This window comes from Pygocentrus nattereri, chromosome 9 (assembly GCF_015220715.1).
Source record: "Pygocentrus nattereri isolate fPygNat1 chromosome 9, fPygNat1.pri, whole genome shotgun sequence".
NCBI classification, from domain to species: Eukaryota; Metazoa; Chordata; class Actinopteri; order Characiformes; family Serrasalmidae; genus Pygocentrus; species Pygocentrus nattereri.
The window spans coordinates 35,644,721-35,667,030 of record NC_051219.1 but is presented as its reverse complement, the minus strand read 5'-3'; positions in this window follow the sequence as shown (position 1 = coordinate 35,667,030).

The following is a 22,310-nucleotide window of genomic DNA, read 5'->3' as shown; positions in this document are numbered from 1 at the left end:
GTTTGACCTGTTAGAGTCTCACATGTTCTTGTCAGAGCAAACTTGAAATCTAGGGCACAGGTATAATGAATGCAACTTTTTTTTATTCTGCTGGTTTCAGGACCCTCACCATAATGTTGGAAAGTAATAATAATCAATTATATGGATGATGTGAACATCTTGCTTCAAATTCCTGATAAAACTATAGCCATATTTCTCCAACTCAAGACAGGAGTCCAGCTGGTTTAGTTAGGCTTCTCTGCTGTCCCTTATGGAAATCTGAAGAAACTGATGTCCAGAAAATCATCATCTTCAAAGACTTGAATGCCAACAGTTGGAGCAGTTAATTCCACCCAATGCTGCATAGGTGCCACTTAACTGTACAATAAACATGTTTATAACACAGACTTCAAAAAAGATCCAGATTTATGTGTGTGTATAACATTTGTAGAGACGTGCAGAGGTAGGAATTGTGGTTTTCCATGACAACTAAGGCTCAACAGGTGTCTTCAGCCAAAAAGGGGGGGTTGAGACAAAGTTACTCTTTAATGAGCAGATGCTAACAGCAGCATTTTGCTTACTCCTCACTTACTGCATGATGACAGATTTAAGTTGAAAGTAACAGCGGGGAGGGAACAATGGTCCATTGAGAACAGGCCTTCAGGCTCACTGCTCACTGAGCATGGCCTCAGGTGAGGCTGCCCCCATGTTGTACTGCTGGGTCATGTGGTCACTCAATCTCTCCTCAACTGAGGATGCAGGCAAACAGCTGAGCTAAAGTCTCAACCTAAATATATCAAAGAAGGAGAATTAACAAACTAGGAACACGCAGTCTGTTGGAAATATTTCAAAATTGGCTAGAAAATATGATGTTGTCCTTTTCTAAACACAAGCCAGCAGTCAGTATATTATGATTGTCAACTAGGAATGAATATTCAGGGATATAGGGAGGCCGATTTCTGCCAGGTACAGGACAAAAAATCATGTTTTTTTCTCCTTCTTTGCTTGACGTAGTATCTCAACATATTGTATGGAATATTGTACTGAAAGAATGACTCATTTTCTCAAAATATTAAAAATAATTACATATAATTACACATTTCCTTGAAATATGAACTCATCTGGACATAATTACATTTGCCTCTTTTTACATTATTATTAATTTCAAGAAAGTATAATAGGTGACTCTTATAAGACACTAAGTCATTATTTAACTGTGCAATAAATGTGTTAATGTTATATAGAACATATAAAGTCATTATATATGATATACGTAAGCCATCATTACAGACAATGCAAGTTGATATTTTAAGAAAGTAAGTTATTTCGACAAAGTAAGTCAATATTTTGAGAAAATAAGACATTGATTTTACATAGGAAATCATAGTTATTTGACACTACTATTGTTTCAACAAAGTAAGTCAATACTTTGAGAACATTGGTCATTATTTAGACACAGTAATTCAACATTTTGGGAAAATAAGACTTTTTTTTGAGATATTAAGTCAGAATTTTGAAATACTACAGCCAGAAACAGAGAACAGAATAGGTTTCCATAGGGATACGTGTCTTTAGCATTACAGCTCATTATAATGGAAACCCTAATGAGAGGAGAACCTGCTGATTGAGCCACTGACTGAGCTCATCTGAGCAAACCCTTCAAAAGACCTTTAGCTGAATTTACCTCCAGGCAAACTACCTCTGCTCCACAGGTGACAAAGTGATCCATCAAACAACTCTGAGCCATTATTCACGCACACACACACACCTACACACACACACACACACACACACACACACACAAACACACAGAGCCCCACACAGCTGCATAGCTCCATTCAATGTTCTCTGAAACAAACAACAAATACCACTTTCTGAACCAAGCATGTCTATGTGTGGGACCATATCTTGGATTTTATGATGGTCACATTCTGATAGTGCAGTCCATGAGCACATGGCTGAGGAGGCTCTTCTCACTTGATGGTTCGTCACAGCTTCAGTGAATCCCCCCACTGTTTTAAAAAGGCTAAAGATGCCTGCAGGCCAATGGTGACTTCGCGCTGCCTTTACTAGATTAAGGCTAATAATCTTTAAATAACGAGACTTTAGATTTCCCCTTTAGCACGTGAGTTCACAACAGCCAGACCCCCCCCCTCAAGAACACCATCTTCTAAACTCAGTCTGCCCATTAAAGGATGATTTCTCTGACTGCAAGATCGGGTGTCCCTTCACTAGTCGTCCACTCAAACACACATTAAAGGCTCTACTTATTATTGTGGCTTTCTCACTGATCTATGGTCTAAATGACTGACTGCACTAGACAGTTTTGCATGAACTAGCATTGGGATGAACTACTTTTTTGAAAGAATGTACAAAAAGTAGACACAATTAGAAATGAAAATGCCATACTACACTGAACTGTACGGTCACTATCAGGATGAATAGACACAACCTTAAAGGAAAACAAGAATCTAAAAGAGACTGTTCTTCACAATCAATGTCGCAGCATGTGTGATCACCTCATATTCATTGGAATAGAGGAGGAGAACGCTGATGACCCTGAAGAAAAAATCAAAAACTTCATGCAATCTGCTCTCAAGCTCCCTTCTGAAACAGTCAGCCCAATTACATTTCACTGTGTTCACAGACTCGGAACTAAAAACAAATATAGCTAAGTTTGAACATCACAAGCATAAAGAACTGGATAAAAGCAGAATAAAAGAACAAAATGGATCGCGCTACGGCATGAATGATCAGTTTCCCAAGGAAATAAATGACTGAAGAAGAAAGCTTGTCCCTATATTGAAACAATGCAGAGGAGAAGGTCAACAAGCAAACATCTTAGTAGACAAACTTTATATAGGAAACCAGCTGTATCATGACTCTAATATAACACCGTGCTTATTCTAGAGTAACAAGACTCAGGTTGCAGAACAAAAGAAACCACAAAAAAAGATGAAGAAAGAATACAAATAATTTTCACTCTATCCTGCGGGACCAGAATTCTTTAGAGGTGGCTAGTTCAATAAGGCCCTTATGGCCAGTTTGATGTAGTGAGATTGGAGTTGCACAGCAGGTCTATGGCTCCTAGTGGCTCCGCTCCTAATTACACCCGGTCAGAGGCCTGACAAAGCCTAAATCATCCTGGGTAATCATTTCCGTAGTCATACAACACTCCAAGAATGCGTCTCACGCTCCATGTGTTCACTACCATACGTCGCACTGAAAGCCATTTATGACTTTGTGGGATGTCTGCCAGTCATCTCATCTCATCTACCATCAAGAGTAAACATGTGAAGTGGTCAATAAGAGCATTAACAGCTCTGCAGAAACACATTTTGACAAGTATATCATTGTAACTTTACAGAAGAAGGAAAACAATCTTAACTTACATGTACATTCATCTACCAAGGTTTAATTCCATGATTTTATTACCATTACTATGGTACAAATTTATTTCCATCCTTCCACTCTTCTATTGCTCATGAAATGCTCACATTAAAGAGCACTCGGCATTTTCAAATGAAGTAAATAAATAAAAAACAGGAAAAATATCGTTTTTATATAACAACGACAAAATAACCGAACACACTACAACAGCTTGTTCAGGTCTAATTTGGATAATTGAAATGTTCTCTGGCTGAGCTCAAAGAAGTGCAAACGGAAGGGGAAAAAAACTTAAAATAGAGGCGAAGCCATCACTGTCAGCATGGGCACATTTAATTAAAAGGAAGAGACAGTACGACCACTGTGGCAGGCCAGGTTCCTGTTGTCAGTATATTAAAGTAAAGGGCATAAGACATGGTTACCTTCCAGGGAACTAGAGCAAGCCAATAATGTGGCACTGATTTGGGAGATTCTTGTGCTACAGCAGCACATCAGGACCCTTGTGCATCTGGCAGGCCTGCAGTGTAACACAAACATGCACACTCTACTGCATATGCATCACTTCATCGCTTCCAGTAAAACAACATTAAAGTTATAAATAACTATTCTGTTAAAAATTCTGATAATTTCAGGTCAAAATGCCAGTAAGGACACTTTTCAGTGTCTGGAAGAAAGAAGCCTCCAACACTTACTGTAATATGAAATCTGCCAGCATTTAACTAGTCCGTTATTTTCAGTCTTTGCGTCTGTGCACCCCACTGCCAACTCTTCTATCCTTCCAGTCTTAAAACCAACAAGCAGCTGTGTCCTCCCAAAGGGGTCACTGACAGTATTACCCTTCAACAGACTCTATCATTCATACAAGCAGTTACCCAGCTCACTTCATCTGCCTTGAGATTTCTTTCTCTTGCATCTAAAATGGCTAAAGGAGACATTTCTGAGGAGATTATATAAATGACGAGTCTCAAAGGATGTGTAGCTGTCAAGAAGCCACTACTAAGAAACGGAGATAAAACCCAGATATTTGAGATGTACAGTAAGGTTTTATAGACAGATGAGTCTGAATTTGTAACTGGAATTATTTGCAGAAAACACAACCAACTTCTAAGACTGAGCTTTGAAGGCGTAAAAATATCCCTGCTGATTTCTTTGAAAACATGAAAGAACGTCACCCCAAAAGAATGGATGTCATAATAAAGGCAAAGAGTGGACACATTAAATACTGAAAAATAGCATCATATTTAGCTGTTAATTTTTTTGTGTGTGTGTGTAATTGTCTGTTAAATCTATGTTTTCTGCTATTTTCTGATGCTGAAAACAGGATAACTTGCACTTAATGGCCATTTTAAAAGTCTGTCTCTGACTTTTGCAGAGTACTGTGTGCATAAAAGACACTCCCAGCTTATAAAGCATTACCTATTACTGCAACAAATGTACTAATCTCTCATCCAGCCTTCTGACACAGAGAAGTGAAGTTTGTTGGTTTAAAGGGCTGCATGAATTAAAGAATGACTCATATCACAGATGATGTTATGGAAACTAAGCCAAATACGTAAATATGGCAAACAATCCAATTCTATTGTTTTAGCACTTCAGCTTCTCGAGCTTTTGCACATGGAATTCTACTTCTTGGATAAATGCCTCGTTGCATTAGATGGTATGTGAAAAAGAGGGCAAGCGAGTATTGGCAAGTGACTGAGAGTGTGAGAAAGGACTGACTTCACCATGACCCTACAGGGCATCAGGATGCTGAGAGCAGAATTCACACCAGCTAAACAACAAACACAGGCCGTGAGAACCAAGTCCTCACTGTACAGGACAAATTCTTCGCCTGTAAACCATACCCAAAGTGACGAGCAGCTGTCAGTTAGAAGGCAATCACCACATTCCATCTAGAACACTTACCATTTTCTCATTTCTTGCAAAAAGGGACCATAAACAGGTTTTCAATCATAGAGAAGAACCAGAGGGAAATTTCTCGATTTTTGCATATCTTGGTAGATTCGCCTTTAAAGCCACTTGCATATAACATGATACCCATATGTTTCAAATCAAAGCACTCTGCGTTCTTAATCGCTACTTTTCAAAACTGCAGCAGCAACTTCAGCAGCTGTAAAATTCTGCACACCATCTCACGCTTGTCTCTGATGTCAACTGAATGAAGAATAAGAGGCTTAAGGTGTGATGTGTCAGTCCTTAGTGATTTCCTTAGGTCAGTTTCACACAAAATGTAGATGGACACACAAATTCACCAATTACACACAGCGAGAGGTGAGATGATGTGTTTCTTCAACTCCTCTTCATAGCCTCACCTTCACAACTGCATGTGAGTCATGTATGATCTCACAATAAGACGGAATGGGAAAAGCAGCAGTGTTTGAACCGTATTTCTGAGCTATATGTAAAGAAAGAAAAACATAAATGAAAACATCAAACTTGAAGCACAGGTACATTTGTGGACCACAGAGGGTTAAACATGCAAACAACCATTTGTGGTTTTAATTGTTTTATAAGTTGTCATGGTTCCATACCTGTCCATTGTCTTTACTGAAAAACTGAAGGGCCCCTTTATTTAAGAGTGTAAATGACTATTGGCTTAAAAAGACTCTGTAAATAAAATTTACATGATATGTTCTTTATACTATAAAAAGAATTGCACATCAGCCTCCAAAAGGTTCTTTAGGGAACCAAAACTGGTTCTTCTGTGGCATCACTTCAAAGAAACCTTTTGAACTTTCAATTTTAAAAGCATATTTACTGAATTGTGGGAAAGTGAAACGGGTTTGTGACATCCTTTGTCAGGACAAAAAGATTGCAACTCAGCAAAATACAAAAGGAAATCACTGGTTGATAATTACTGCCAAAGAAAGTAACATCTGACCAGGCCGGGAAGCACAAAGGCATTCCATCCAGGAGTTTCCCAATGCCTTCACACCAGGAGGAACACCCAAAACAATCAGCGATGAGTCCAGGCCTCTGAAGCACAGACGACTGGAAATGCCAGGAATGCTAGACTCCAACCCCATAGGAGACCATGTTCCACTTATTGGCTACTACTGTGCACATCCACAGGAACAATGTCCAAGATAAGTTCCCACACAATGGGAAACGAGACATTTATGACAGCAATGTGATGGAAAAGGTAAAATTGGGCCCGATCCTGAGACACATTACCCGTGTCCACGTCTGGCACCCCAGGATCGAACTGCTCTCACAGATTCCTCCACGTTTGGAGAGAAACTCCAGCCAGTCTGTCCCATTCGGGCTGATTTAAGTGGTATGTTATTACCTTTCCCAGGCATTGTCTCATGTGTAAATGCTTGTAATCATTACCATCACTACTCAGTGGGGTCATCCTGAATCAGCAGAATTTCTGCATACCATTATTCTCACTGGCTCACGAGATATTCACACTTTGACATATTTTCAGACTCACTACAGACCTCATTAAAACGCTGCTCCCATCATTACAGGGGAATTCCATTCATTTTTCAAAATGTCTTCACAATTCATCATAGTTCAGAGTGTTTTGACGTGAAAACCCTCTATTTAGAGAAACTTACAGAGCCTGAATTATTGACGTCTGAAGGGTGTAATGCCTCTGAAAGCTACCTCACAAAAAGTCATTACATAAAATAGTTACACATTTGCTGCCTGATGTCTGGCACATTGTTTCACAAGAGTTTCGAGATAAGATTTTAGCCTAAAATGTATTTTTTTTGTATATACTCATGATACAGAGGTACATGCAAGGTGTTGTATAGCAAACTAGTAAAGAAACGTTTTCCAGATTTACCCCTATCCCACCATCGTCAGCATTACATATAAAAAAGACACATCTAGGTTAACTATTTGTTTGAATAGTAAATCAAATGGCTGCATTTGTGCAGTGACCCCTGGTTCTCATCACCACCACTAAGTCAGTAATTCTCTCTACAATGAACCATTTCATTTTTAAACACTCTGAATAACTTATAGTTCCACACTTGAATCATGCAGTAATTTTGAAAAAATCCATGGAGCACCACTTTAATATGTCAACTTTGCTATAGTCCCGCTTGAGAATCTACAAAATCACTCAAACCTGAGGTTTTGTTCAGATTGCTGACTGACAAAAATCTATAAGCGACCACATCTCTGCCCACCCTTTATGCTAATACAGCTGGCAACCAGCAAACATAATATTGAACTCAAAATGTAATCATAAAGCCGGACACCAATGTTCCAAATCTGTATGGTAACTCTTCATCACTACTCATCATGTCTGTAGTTTAATGCTAGAAGCAGGAATGGACCCATCTTGACTACAGATTGGCTTTAATGAACACCACGACTTTTCATTGAACATCTGTCTATGTGAGCAAGCTGTTTGGCTACTTTCAAACAAGCTGGTGCACAAAGTTTGGAGTTTTTTAAATAATATAAAACCAACATGTATATGCAATATTTCTATTATTGTACTTCATACGTTTCAAATAAATCAAATTATATAATTCCATTCTTTATTATTTAATAGCTTCTTTTCTCTTTCTGAATAGGAAATGGAAATACAGAGTAAAATATCTAAAACATTTTCAGTGTCTGGTTTATAGATGATTGTTCAACTGTACACTATTTTTTTTAATTTGTTTACAGTGTTCACATCTCTGTAAACCTAGAGTTCAGCATAGCACTTTTTAATTAATAGTTACCGGTCGTGTTAAGGGCACTTCCAGCTATTTTTCTAAATTTTGGCATATAAACAAAGTCAGGGTGCTTTAATGTGAAATGGTTACTGACTCTGATTTCTTTACAGTGGTGCTGATAGGAACCAGGGGTCACAATGTCTACAACGCAAATATAGCCATGATATTTACTATTCCAAATTATTAGTGAACTTCAGTGAAATGTTTTCGTGTAATGTTGATGATGGTAAAATAGCAGAAAATCTGAAAAGACACATTTTCTGGGGGACTATTTTGTCTCACAACACCCCTCCACCATGAAAGGATACAAATAAATGAATTAATAAGACATTTTAGATCAAAAATTGATCACTAAACCCACCCAATACAATGTCTCAGGCATCAGGCGGTGTATTCAGAACAATTTCAACAATTTAATAACTTTCTGTAAGGGAGCTTTTAAAGGTATTGAACTCCTCATACGTCAACACTACTGTGAACAACTCTGACTCAGTAAGTTTCTCTAAAACAGAGCATTGCACACTGATTGGCGCTTGTATTCTCTTCAGCCACTCGCTGCAGAGTATTTGTCTGCGTCGTCATGGCAGCTTCACGCTCTAATTTGTGCTCCTAAACAATGTAAAAGTAGTTTATCTCAAAATATTACACTTATTACACAAATAGAATCATTGAAATGACTCATTAATTTTAAATTCACTTAGTAACTTTAAATTAGATCTTACCACAGTGAGTTTTCTGTAATCCTGAACTAAATGAAAAAGTTAATTTATCTTAATGCAAAGATTTGTCATCCACTGCTTATTTCAGCTTCAGTTTTCTGAAGGTCATGTTTCTATGGTAGTTTTTTTTTTCTTTTCTTCTTGTTATTTAAGTTTTTTGCATTCTAGTTACTTATTTGATTCTTAATTCTTTTCATTGTATCTTATTTGTTCATTCTGTCTTCACGTCACTTTTTTTTCTTTTTGGTTTACAGCTGTGTGGAACAGTTTAAACACCCTGTCAAGCAATATTGAGTTGGTTTGCTGAGTGAAAATAAGTTACCACACCCTCTACAGAGAACACACTCCTGCACAATTACTGTTTATTTGCACAATTTAACATACTGGAAAAAGTAATCAATCATAACATGTGGCATGTACAAATATTCTGGCACATTTTGCACTGTATTTAAAAGTTTCTTGACTTATTTATACACACACACACACGTATATATATATATATATATATATGTGTGTGTGTGTATATGTAAAACAATTTGTAAAAATTCTATACAGAAGTCAAGAGCTGGATCCTCCAATAATCAGGATGTTGATGAGCTAATATTACTGTGTAAAAGCTCGTCTTCTGTTTACACCAAGACTAACGCTGAAATTCAGTTATATTCTACAGCTGAGCATTTAATCTGTACATTCTTTTAGTCTTCTACAGAGGTCACCACACTGACCACAGTTATCTTTAGTGAGCCAAAAAGAAAAAAAAAACTATATTAAAAAACTAAATGGAAGAGCTGTAACGGCTCCTGTGTTTTACATACATAATAAGAATGACCCTAAGACCATAGATGATCGGTGTGACCTGGCCAGAGCCAATCATGAATCAAAGCTGCAACAGTGACATCTATGGTGCTTTCATCTGTAAAAACTGGGTTTTCAGAAGAAAACAATCTTCAGCATATAAGTTATTCCTTATCCAATGTGTAATATAATTGTTATAATAAATGACACACATGAATTGTATGATCACAGTCCAATTTTATGCCAAAATAAAAACCAAAAATACATGTAACCAGATTTATTGGCCGGCTTCAACTGCAAACAATAACACAATTAGAAAGAGAACGTTTTTCTTTTATTTAAACTTGGTGTACATTAAGGGAGACCCTCAATGTAGCTGAGCATTATACAAAAAAGAAGGCGCTCAGAACAAATAAAGATATATTTGTGAGAGTAAAAGAACAGCAAAGACAATAAATTATGATTATTAAAACAGTACATAAAAATGAAATATTAGGGAACACAAAGGCAAATGAAAGCAATAAGGACCACTAATTTGAGTTATTAAGCAAATTAGTACAAAAAAAGAGTTAATTAATTTTAAGTAAATACAACTAAGGGTAAAATTAAATAAAGGCAACTAAGGGTTAACTAAGTTTAAAATGATACTAACATAATAATATTAATAGTAATATATATATATATAATATAAATATATAATATAATATAAAATGATAAAAGGTGAAATAAATGACATTAAAAAAGTGAACCAACCAATAAACTACTATTTGTATGTATACACACACACACACACACACACACACATATATATATATATATATATATATATATATATATTTTTTTTTTTTTTTTTTTTTTTTTTTTTTTTTTAATTTATAAACATCTCCCAACCTCATCACCCAGACTGTGGCCTTATATATGAAACTTCACCCTAGTGTTTGCAGAAACTGATAGACTGTTCCTACAGAGCTCATCAACCTTCAGCAAGTAACTCTTTTTTTCTCAATGCTTTGTACAAGATCGCCACCCTCTGGTTCACAGGGTTTGTTTCACCATAAGAGCTGCAGTAAGAATTCCAGTACATTTTCTTCTGTTCCATTGTTTTTTTGTTTACATCTGCAGTTTACCGGTGCGTGCATTTAATAATCAATGTCAATCCTATTACTTAAAAAGGAGAAAAAACCCAGCCCTGACTGCAGTGAAGATTATTTTTGCTGTGTTTATGTGAATATTAAATTGTTTTAAATAAAAAAGAATATCATGGTTTGAGACTTCAGTTTTGATCCTTGTCATATGTTATAATGATAACACATTATTGTGCTAGCTGTATTACAAACTGCAACCCATTTATTTGTGGTTATCAGAGAGCGCATATGTATGAATTTGTTTACAGCTGTTGCAAAATGCATCCCAATTATGGCATACACTGTGTTTTGTTGGGCAGACATCCTTTAATACACATTACACATTCCCACTCCCAATTAGTGCCATACCAGCACCTTTTCATTAGCTGAATCCAGCCCTCTCTTCGTGATCGCTTTTGTGCTCCGCCGCCGATCTGCTGCTATTTGAACCTTGTGTTGCAACCTGCGTCCCAATTAGAACCATCTTCCACTTCTCTTTGGGGCTTCCTTGAAAAAGGTGAGGAGAAAACAGAGCCATTTAACAAGTGTGCTTCATTCTCCTGCTATGGGGAAGTTTACCCACATCTGCCCTGCTCCCTAACCCCTGCAACAGTGAGGGTCACCCTTAGGGTTAAGGGGTCACCACTTGAGCCTTTGTGGGGTAGAGCCAACATGAACCATCGGTTCCAACAGGGCCACCTCTGCAGGGGTTGCGGCAGTTCAGGTTCAGGAAGGAGAAATGAACAAACAAGGCCTGTTCTTTGACATGCTTTGGTGTGCAAGGAGTCTGAAAGGATTGTTCAGGTTTTCTAATTAGAAGGAAAAACGGATGGGCGCTAGGCTTTTGTGCGGCCTTCATGGGTTATCATTGATGGAGCACAAAAAGGAAAACAAGCAGCGGCTGAGAATTCGCAGGTGTGCATGGATGTGTGTGAAAGTGGATGAAAGGCGCAGTAAGACTAGCTGATGTAGCCAGCCGGCGCAGAATAGATCAGGATGGCGACATCACAACAGGGATGACAAAACAAGGAGCAGGTCAGGCCGAGGTCCGCAAAAGGGGTCTAGCTCTGTGCCGGGTGATTATCCTGAAATGCCGATGCACCCCACTGCCGTCACCCCCCAACCCCGCCCCCCCGCCCACTAAGGTCTCTCTGGCACTCTTGGCACTCTCTCTTCCCTTTCCCTCTCCTTTGCTTCTGTCATCAGCCTGGGCCCTGTCTTCTCTAATTAACCTGATTCCCAGAATCCACTGCCCTGTGACCACCCTCACTGCTGAAAAATGGGCAGCATAGGTGACAGAAGCCTGCCTGAGCCAAAAAGGAGCACCAAAAAAAAGAGAAGAATGTATTCTTCTAATGGCTCTGAAAGGGAGAACAGGGAAATAAGCATAATGGTCATGCACCCCTCCCACACATTCACTCACTCTAGCCCCCACCCCGACCCCCTCCCACCAGCTCCTCCTCCTGTTCCTCATCCCAATCTTGATTAACCTCCTCTCACACTCCCCCTTACCCTCCCACACACATTCACACACACACAATGTGGCTCGGAGGCCCTGACAGATGGGGCCAGGGGCTTTTTCGCGGGGGGGTTTCTATGCAAACGGGCCTGGTTTAGTGCGCTGCTGTCAGGCTGCTGAATTGATCCCTGCCACTATAGAGGCTTCCCTCCGCCAGCGTGTCACAATGGCAACAAGTGCGGGGAGCTGGGAGCAAGCTTGTGCAGGCATTGCACCCTCACTCATGAATGATGGCCCAGCAAATGGCCTTCCCTTTCATTGGTTTTCATTACGGCCCATACCTCGCTTCTCTCTCATGCTCTTCATCCAAAAAGGCAATGCTGTGTTTACTTAGTTTATTTTCATGAGCCTCATGTTTTTACATGCAATGTTTGGTAGGTGGTTCGTTGCAGGTTAGAGTGATTTTTTTGGTCTGTGCTTGTTTGTAAAGCAATTAGAGCTGCCACTTGTTGTGCAAAGTGTAACATGTTAAAACTCTATACATCTGTAGGACACACTGACAGCCTGCATTTGTTTTCCAGTCAGAGTCAGCCTTTAGTCTGTATATCTACATATTACATACAGAACTGTTTAATGTTTACATGTTATAGAGATTAAAGAAAATAATAATAATATTCATCACCCTCATCAACATTTCAAAAGCATGGAAAAGTTTCACTAAGTTCCGTATTTAACCACTACCTTTAGTAAAGGACCCTAGAAGAACCCCCTTTTATTAAAGCACAGAATATGCACTCTCATTCATGAATGATGACCCAGAAAATGGCCTTCCTTTTCACGAGATTTCATCACAGCCTACGACTCGCTTCTCTCTCATGCTCTCCGCCCAAACACACAATGTGATGTTTATTTTTACAACCTTCATATTTGCATATAATGTTGTTAGGTGGTTTATTGCAGGTGCTCATGTAACAGTTAGAGAGGCATGATTTGCGCAGCTGCTTGTAAGAAAGTGTCTCTAAGATTCCATTATTATTATTATTATTATTATTATTATTATTATTATTATTGTATACAGTGGATCTGTGGAACATGCTGGAGGTGGATATGTTTCATAAATTTCCAATTAAAGTCAGTCTTTAGTCTGTGTTTCATTTTTAATTCATGTTTAATTTTTTTAATTTTGTTTTAGTTCTTTTAATTTCATTTGTCTATATTTTTAGAAAAAAGTTATACAATCCCAAAATAAGTTTCTATGACTTGTATCAATATCAGAACCCTTTCTAGTGCTACACAGAGCTAATTTTTTTAGCAAGTCAACAAGTCATCCACCACACAGTACATAATAATAATAATAATAATAATAATAATAATAATAATAAATGATAAGAATAAGAACAATAATAATAATAATAATAAGAAGAAGAAGGTTCCTTGACATGACAATAGCAGAGTATATATAATAATAATAAGAAGAAGAAGAAGAAGAAGAGGAAGAAAAAGAAGAAGGTTCCATGACATAACAACAGCAGAACGCTTCATGGTCCTAAATAGAATCATTTTAAGAACCACAGCATGTTTGTGTTTGTGGTCTCACATATAACCAGTTTTGTAAGGATGTACCCTGCGGCAGCAACTGTAGCATAATCAGAACGGCACCTGAAAAGCATTTAAAAGGTTCTTTGAGTTTTCATGGTTCTATATATAACCGCTACCTGTAATAAAGAGCCCCTTTATTATATTATACTTTATTATTTTATTATATATTATATTATATTATCATAGGCAGAGAACTTCAGCTGTTAACTTTCCCTCTAAACGGTAATCTCAGAAACCTTTAAGCTCCAATCCTAACCATGTGACAGCCTGATAGCACAGGCTTTATAAATCAAAGGTTACTTAAGCAGTGACTTTTCCTCATCCCGGCTCTCAATGGATCTGAGTGGAACGCCCACACTGACCCTAGAGCTGACCTGTGACATCAGAGACAGGGCTGAAGACAATCCTTCCTCAGACACATAACAGTGCCATCACGCTCCTGCCTCTCTCCATCAACGTCAGCCAGGCAGGCCAGGTTAATCTTTCACCAGCCCCTGCAATCTCAGCCCTCAGCCCAGGGACAGGGAAAGGGAGGCTTGGCTGCTCACTGAGAAAATGGAAGGTAATCGATTGGCAAACAAACAAAATAAAGAAACAATGCCCAGAGGAGGCTCCTCTCTTTCTGTACCTGCAACACATCAATTTAACACAGTCCATTAAACTGAATTGAGGCAGACTGAAGAAGGGGAAGCACCAATGTGCTGACTTGGCTGTTTCATAGTTTTTAGCAGGGAAAAAGAGTGTATAATGTAGTGGTCTTTTTAACCATTGAATTTCCATTCTGATTTCTTTAAAGACAAACTGGTTGATGGCTCCCGCGACCCTGATGGAGAAGCGGCTTGGAAAATGGATGGATGGATGGACGGATGGTTGATGGCTGATTTATTTGGTCATTTTTAAGCACATTTCCTGCACTTTCTGTTTGTCAAAAATGCAATATAAACATACAAATGACCAGGCAACTGATCATTTAGCACAATGAGTAATGCATAATTATGCTACAGCATTACAATATAGTTGTAGCAGCTACATTCACATTTATCATGAATGCTCTCACCTAATAATTCAGCCAAAATCAATTACATATCTGAAACAAAACTTGCCAGTTCCAATCTTAACCAATTTCAATCGTGCAACCCTCGTTGCTAAAGCGTTCTTAACTTGGACAAAAAGTCCAAGTTACATTATGTGAAGGTTCTTTAAACTTTTAAAAAAGGTCTTTCACACTCACATATCTCATTTACACAAATGATTTCTTAAAGAATCACCCAGTGAAAGATTCTCTAGTTATTCTGCCCCAAGAACCCTTTATGGCACCTTTATTCTTTAATTCTTTCAGTGCCTAAAACCTTCTGGAATTATGAAAGTCTATAAGCAGGTTTCACTGGGTTACTGCATCTACAGATACAGCTTGTCTGTTTTGATTTGACCGATCCAATATCATCTGTTTCAGATTCCACCTGGATGCTCTCGACGATGCATTGTGGACAGCAGTAGACATTCTGGTCACTAAAGCACAGGTTGTGGTGTGAGTGGCTACTTCTGTTAGAGTTTTTGTTTATTTTTATTCTTTTTTCCTTTTTAACAAACCCGTTGGAAACTCGGATTCTGTTGGTATTCATTAATCACGCTGATAGCTAATGTGGTGGTGTGATGATTGTAGTGGTCCACCCATGCTGACTTGGTCCCTCTTGTGTCATAGATGCTGTCACACTGGCTGAAGTTTGCTAATATATTTCTATGAAGTAGTATCTCAAATAAAAAAAGCTCTTAAGTAAGCTGGGGTTACACTGTAGTGGCAGAACAGTACCTAATGACATAACCTAGATTGGATGACATCATGGATGCCCAGCTTAGCAATGGAGACCACCACGGTCACCACAACAGCAGCGTTTTTACAACTCCTTTGTAGTTCCTAGAAAGTTTCTGTTACTAAAGCCTGCTTGTTATTGTAAATACAGTGCATATACAATAAATATGTTTCTATTATTCTGACCACAAATTCTCCATTATGGCCACATGATTCATTGGCTTCTTGTGTAAGTGTCCACCCCTGATTGTGATGATGGGTCAAGCCAAAGAAGATGATACATCCTTTCAGCATCTACTGTACTCACTGCCCAGCATGCTAGCGTACACAAGAGAGGGTTGAGTCACACTAATGAAAGCCATTGGTGGTCAAGGGTTACGTGCTAATGCACACATATACATAAATGAGTGGCAAGTCACCACATTCTCTTGGCCTCTTTTGTACCTTGTGAGCGTGCATAGCAATGGCAAGTACATTACCATGTGTTAGAATGCATGAGGTGGATGGATGGGAGGGATACAGCGTTTATTGTCAGAGAGCCAGCTCCAAAGAGAGGGAGCACACAGTGGAGAAAACAGGGAGCTGACAAGAGACTTGAATGAGAATCAATTAATTTTCATTTAGAGCAACAATCAGAGGGCAGGCATTAGCATGTGTGAGGTTCATTTGATTGTGGCAGGAGGCCGAGTGAGCAGGGGAGAGGCCCACACTAAGCTAATGACAGGGCCAGGCCTGCCCCGCCTCTCCTGCATTAACACCCTAGTGTTCTCCTCTACAGGCACAAAACCCCTCTCAGGCAGATGATTAACCATTAGTGGGGATTGGATAAAGAGAGGTGGGATTCCCTTCACTGATGTAGAGAAGGAATCAACAGGTAGTGGATATCTTTTTACATTGTGTGAACATTTCATGATGAAGCAAGGACCAATAGAAATAGGCCAAAATAATATTTTTTTTCATAATGTTTAGAACGCTCTTTGTTTCTTACATGAAGCTACCAATTCAGAGAAATAAAGTTTTCTGAGGACACACACAATGTGTGATGTACTGTTTGTCTTAAAAGTAAATGTGAAAGATGCCTTGATTACACTTGAAGTCACCTTAAACAATTTTTCAATGAAAGTGGCAAGATTGCAAGACAGAAGGGGAGAACAAAGGAAGAAAATAAAACCACTGACACTTTTAATCGGAACCCGATTCATCCGATTTTCTGACACAACCTGCTACATGCAGGAATTTGTACTGACACATTTAGATCTGCAGAACACAAAAGTACATTCTTAAAAATAAAGAACCTATGGAGGAGGAACACCACAGAACAATCACTTTAGTTCCCTAAAGAGTCTATGAATAGGTTATTCTTTGAAGAATGATGGGTCTCATTTATAAGAAATACTTGGATTCATCCTACATTTGTTCTTAGGATAAATGTGAAGGAATTAATTATAAAAACACATTTTCAAGAACCACACACTGTAATGTCTGTCCTGTTTACACACTTTCACCTCAATTTAACATCATTTAAATGGCGACATAAATGTAATTGTTCATATAGGATCAGTCTAAGATCAAATCTGTGTGTGTTATATTAATAGCATTCCATTTTTTTGAAAGGAGATGTGTTTGAAAGATTTTTTTAAAGTTTAAAAACCCTCCACATAATAAGATTCTATACTCATTAAAGGTTTTCGTGAGCCACACAGTTGTATGGTCAAATGACATGTTTTGAGGCTGTACTGATTTCTAAGTGAGCATTCTAGCATTCTCTACACAGAAACACACTTAAATTTTCTGCGTTCTTTGTGCCCACTGAGTTTATTATATTGGACAAAAATGAAACAAAATATAAAATGTGCCATCACTTTTGTACAGGCCACATTTTATGTGTAATTATATTTCAATGTGTTGAATTCAGTAAATAGAGAGTGATAGTACATTAAAATGTGCAGAAGTGTGTTTTCTCTACAGGATGTGTCACTTAGATCATCAACAAAATGTGTAAATTGACCAGAGTACCCAAGCTTTTGTATATTTTGCAGTTTAAGAGCCTTTATTTTGAACTATTCATGTCTTATCCACTGATTTTCAGTTTCTGCATGGACTGCACACTCATCACACTCCCTAAATGAAACAACCTCTTATACAGAGGTCTTGTGACAGTGGATAAAGGGGTAGAGTGACGTTAGCACTTTTAGGGTGTACTGCTGTTGTAGGTGCGCCCCTCCACGTGCAGAGGGGGTCTCAGACAGCTGAAATGGGGCGGAAAGTATTGGGGAAGAAAAGGCAGTTAGAAAGAGTGTGGTTATGGCTGCAGACTGGGTCACATCTGAGTCACCCCTGACACAAAACAGCAAAGGAGTAAAAGTGTGCAGACAATTCCATGTTGGGCAAAGCTGTCCGCCAGCTGTTTTAGGTACCTGTCAATTAAAGGGAAATGTATTTCATCCCACACAGGCACAGGGACAGCTTTATGGGTCTAACGAGGAGGGGAGCCTTAAAGGGGATGGCCCCCCTCACTTTCAGTAGTAAATCACCCCTTTACAGGTAGCGCAACTGTCTTTTATATAATGGTGGTAATCCTGAGAAAGACACAGAGAGCCAAGCAGACTCTTATAAAGTTGTCTAAAAGCGTTCTTTGGAATGTTGGCATAGGAACACTATCCTTGACCCCCTATAGAAGTTTAAATAAATAATTCTTTATGACATTCAAATGAAACCACCCGAGGTTCCCTCAAGGCTCTCTCTGGATTCATTCCAAAAGAGCACAGTGTAAAGGGTACACATCCAGGTAGTCACTCATAGTTTTCTCTGTTTTCTCAGCTCTGTAAATGCTCACCAGTCTAGCATGATTTCCAAAGCCTCAGATTTAAAGATTTAGAGCTACACGTGCAGCCATTTGACCTGAGGTCCAGACAAGTATAGGACTGACCTTAGGCCTACTCCACTGGACCAGTGACACAGCGCCAGGACAAAAGCAGACATGCTGGAAAAGAGAGATGACATCAGATGGCTTAATTGTTCACTGACAAACTGACCATCACTCAGAGAACAGTTGTGATGAACAAAAAAGGAAAAAAAGTAGTAAAAAGGGACAGTTGACAAAAGATGAATGGGTTAGGAGAGGGCCACTAAAACTCCTACTGTGCGAAAGGGAGTGAGAGGGAAGCCAGGGGGAGGCTTCTCTTTGACAGGGGTCCGCACAGGCTAAAAGACAGGCAGCACTTTACAATACTGTACAATGCTGTTCCGTGGCATTAAGTGGTGTGGAGGGCAGGGCCTGAGACAAAGCCCCCCTCTGTCTCAGGAGATGGCGGCAACAGTAGCCACGGTAGGCCCTCTCTTTCAGCCCATATGCTTTAGCCACTGCACAGTCTGCCTCTGCTCCACCACCGCATGCTCGGCATCTGGACACACGAGGCCAGCGCTGCACACTTTCCTCTACAGCCAGGCGTCCTGCTGGGCCGAGTGGTGTTCATGGCAACAACAAAGGGAGAGGGATCAGAGGAGGCCTGGAAGTTTCATTCATATCTAATGTGCTTGAGAACGAAATGTGCTTTTTATTCATGGCCTATTTGATTTGACTCCTCAGTCAAATCAGATCAGGAAAAACACAATAATACTGTAATAGTATTTATACAGTATTTATGCAGCTGCACTGCAGTGCCAATACCACGGTGCATTCTGCGCTGATTAGTTTTGGTCCACGCTATGAATTTACCTGTTGAAATTTCTGAAAAAAAAGAGTAACACTTTACTGGAACAATGCTATAAGTGAGTCATGGCAGATGTCATATGCACTGTTAGCTATTGCCCAGATTTCATGATATATAATATTACTTTCTGGAAACGTTCAAGAAAATACTGTGCTTGTCATGTCAAATTACTGTGAGGTTGACATTAAGCTGTACAGCACAGCATTGTGGGATATGATAGCAAATGACAGCTAAAAAGACATACATTTTAATAAAATAAGTGTTTTTATTCTGATCATTCAGATTTTGAAGTTTTGAAGACTTTGAGAGTTTTATACTGGAGTTTTTGTATTGTCTATTAGTTTTGCTGATAGTTTTTGGTGATGTTCGTGCAAATTCTAAGCAAAACACAGTGCAAACATATTTTCATCAATTTATATTGAAATTAACAGTTCTTATTTTTATAAGAACGTTTTTTCAAATGGTTATGTTAATTTTACAGTTGTTATGTATAAATACAGGAAATTACTGTATTTTAATTACAACTTATTGCCTTAAGTGTATGGAAAAATACAGCTGCATCACAGTAATCTTGTGCTCCACCTGACTGTGAAGTTACAGTATAAAGTTGTCATTTAACTGCCACTTGCTCTTAATATTATACAGTAAATTGCAGTAAAAGTAATGCAAGAAGTTGCCAATAATTTACTGTACTTTTACAGTGATTTTTTTCAGTGTGCTGTCGTGAGTTGTCCTGACAGATTATGTGCAGTAACAGTGTTTTGTTATCATTACTGGTAAATGTCATGAAAGATGTCCTAATGTTTAATGTCTTGATGGCTAACAGAGTACACAGCAAAATCAGCATGTGACACAAAGCTGTTGTGACATCACACGTTATGTAATGATAGTTACTGGTAATGGTAACACGACACTGTTATATTGCTGAAAACAATCTGTCATGGCACCATATGCTAGCCCAAAATAAGTGTTGCAAAGTTTTGATTTGATTGTAAACCATTTGCTTCAAGCTGCAGCCAGTAAGTAATTGTGCTTCATCTGATTACATATCAGCTACTTACAACCAACTTTAGAAGTAATCTTAACACAGTCTCTTTAAAACCTATTCTTTACCCCTTAAAAATCCAGGACCCGCCAGTGGGTCCAGAATTCTACTACATATTCTTGTAACTTAAGAATAACTAAGCTAGTTTGCATTGCAGTCCATGTAGTCACTGAATAATAGGCCTTAGAATGTAATAAGTCAGGTATTTTAAGAAGTTTAAAGCCCCCACTATCTGCCCATACTGCCAGTTCATGATCTGTCAGCAGACATTGCGTAGATGTGATGTGATGGAGTGTGAAGCTGATGCTGGCACACTGGACCTGCCTTAACTTCTGCCTATCCTCAATACACACAAACAAAAGAAAAGTAGAGTGAGAGAAAAAAGAGTTTGGGGGGTGCAAGGAGAAGAAGGAGAAGAAGGAGAAGAAGGATCACTTCTTAACAAGTGTTTACTCTCATTCTGTTGCGGAGCTGGGGAGCTGTAACCAACCGTGGCGAAAGGCTGCGCCTGATCCAGGAAGAAAGCTCAAAGCCCCTCAGGTCAGGGGTCACTAACTCCACCATTGTTCCTGACAGGGCAAGCACACTCCAGCTTTTCTCCAGCTTTCAAAGGCCTGGGCTGGGGGTGGAAAGATAGGCCTGGAACAACTGGGTCAGGACCAGAGGCTTTGTGGGCACAGAGGAAGAAAGAATCAGTCAGAAAAGGTTAAATGAAGAGCGAAAGGGCCCTTCTGTCCAATTATGGAGGGACAAATGCTCTCTGTGCCCCGGCCGGGTCAGAGTTCAGTGCAGCCTTTGGCGGTGGCACACTCACACTCTTTGTGGCTCCGATGAAATGAACCTCCGTGGTGTTTATCTAAGTCACTCAGCACCCCATAGTAAAGGAATAAATATTTAGAGCCCGAAACCTGCCAATCAGCAGAATTATTTTATTGCTCCTCGTTAGGAAGGGGTCAAATTACTGGTCACTGTTTCAATCATAGACTTGCATCTGTCTGTAGTCGGCATCCAGCCCCCTTTAGCAGTTTCCCTCTATGAGAAAAATGAATGGTGTTTTCAAAAAAAATCGCCTCTGGCTTGCCCTGTGGTAAACAAAAATGATCCGAACTGGATACATGTTTTGTCCTGCATACATTTCTCCCAAATATCATCTGAGTTATGAGGTTCTTTAGCAGTCAAAATACAAATAATACTACCTACATACATGCTTTGGAACATGGAACACATGGAAGCTTTGATTAATTAAAACAAGAATCAAAAATCCCTCAACATGACTTTTTCCAGTATCTACAAATTAGGAGTTATGTTATGTTCAATGATACCCTAGGAGCATGGCTTAAATAATATAGAAAAACCTACAGGTTCTAGGCCCCAAACTTAAACACTTCATCTCTGAATGTTATACGTTAAACAAGGGGAAACAATTAAACACTAGTTCCAGTTGAATCAGATGGGAAGTGGACCTTAACATGGCAATCTCAGATGAGAAGTGGGAGGAAATTCTGGCCCGTATTTACTTTTGTCTTAGCTACCACCAGTTCACAGAAAGACAGTTTAAGATTGTCCGTAGACTGTTTATCACCCCTGAGAAATTGAAAAAATTGGACCCAACTAGATGTGATTTATGTACTAAATGTCAAAAAAACAAGGACACGCTCTTGCATCACCTGTGGACATATATTAATAAGTTCTGGGGTCGGATCTGCTCTGAAATTAAGTGGTTTACACATGTACCTAAGCCTTTTGACCCCTTAGTCCTAGTTCTAGGAGCGTCATTTAATGGACCCTGATCAAGATTTTACTGATTATGGGTCTCCTCGCTGTTGCAAGAAAATGCATCCTGGTTAATTGGACTTCATCTATGCAACCTAGTATAACTCAGTGGTATAAAAAGAATATATAATATCCTCCCCCTTGAAAGATTAGCTTATTTAGATAATAGAAAGATTAAGAAGTTTTATCAAGTTTGGGCCGAGTTCTTAGATTACACCAAAC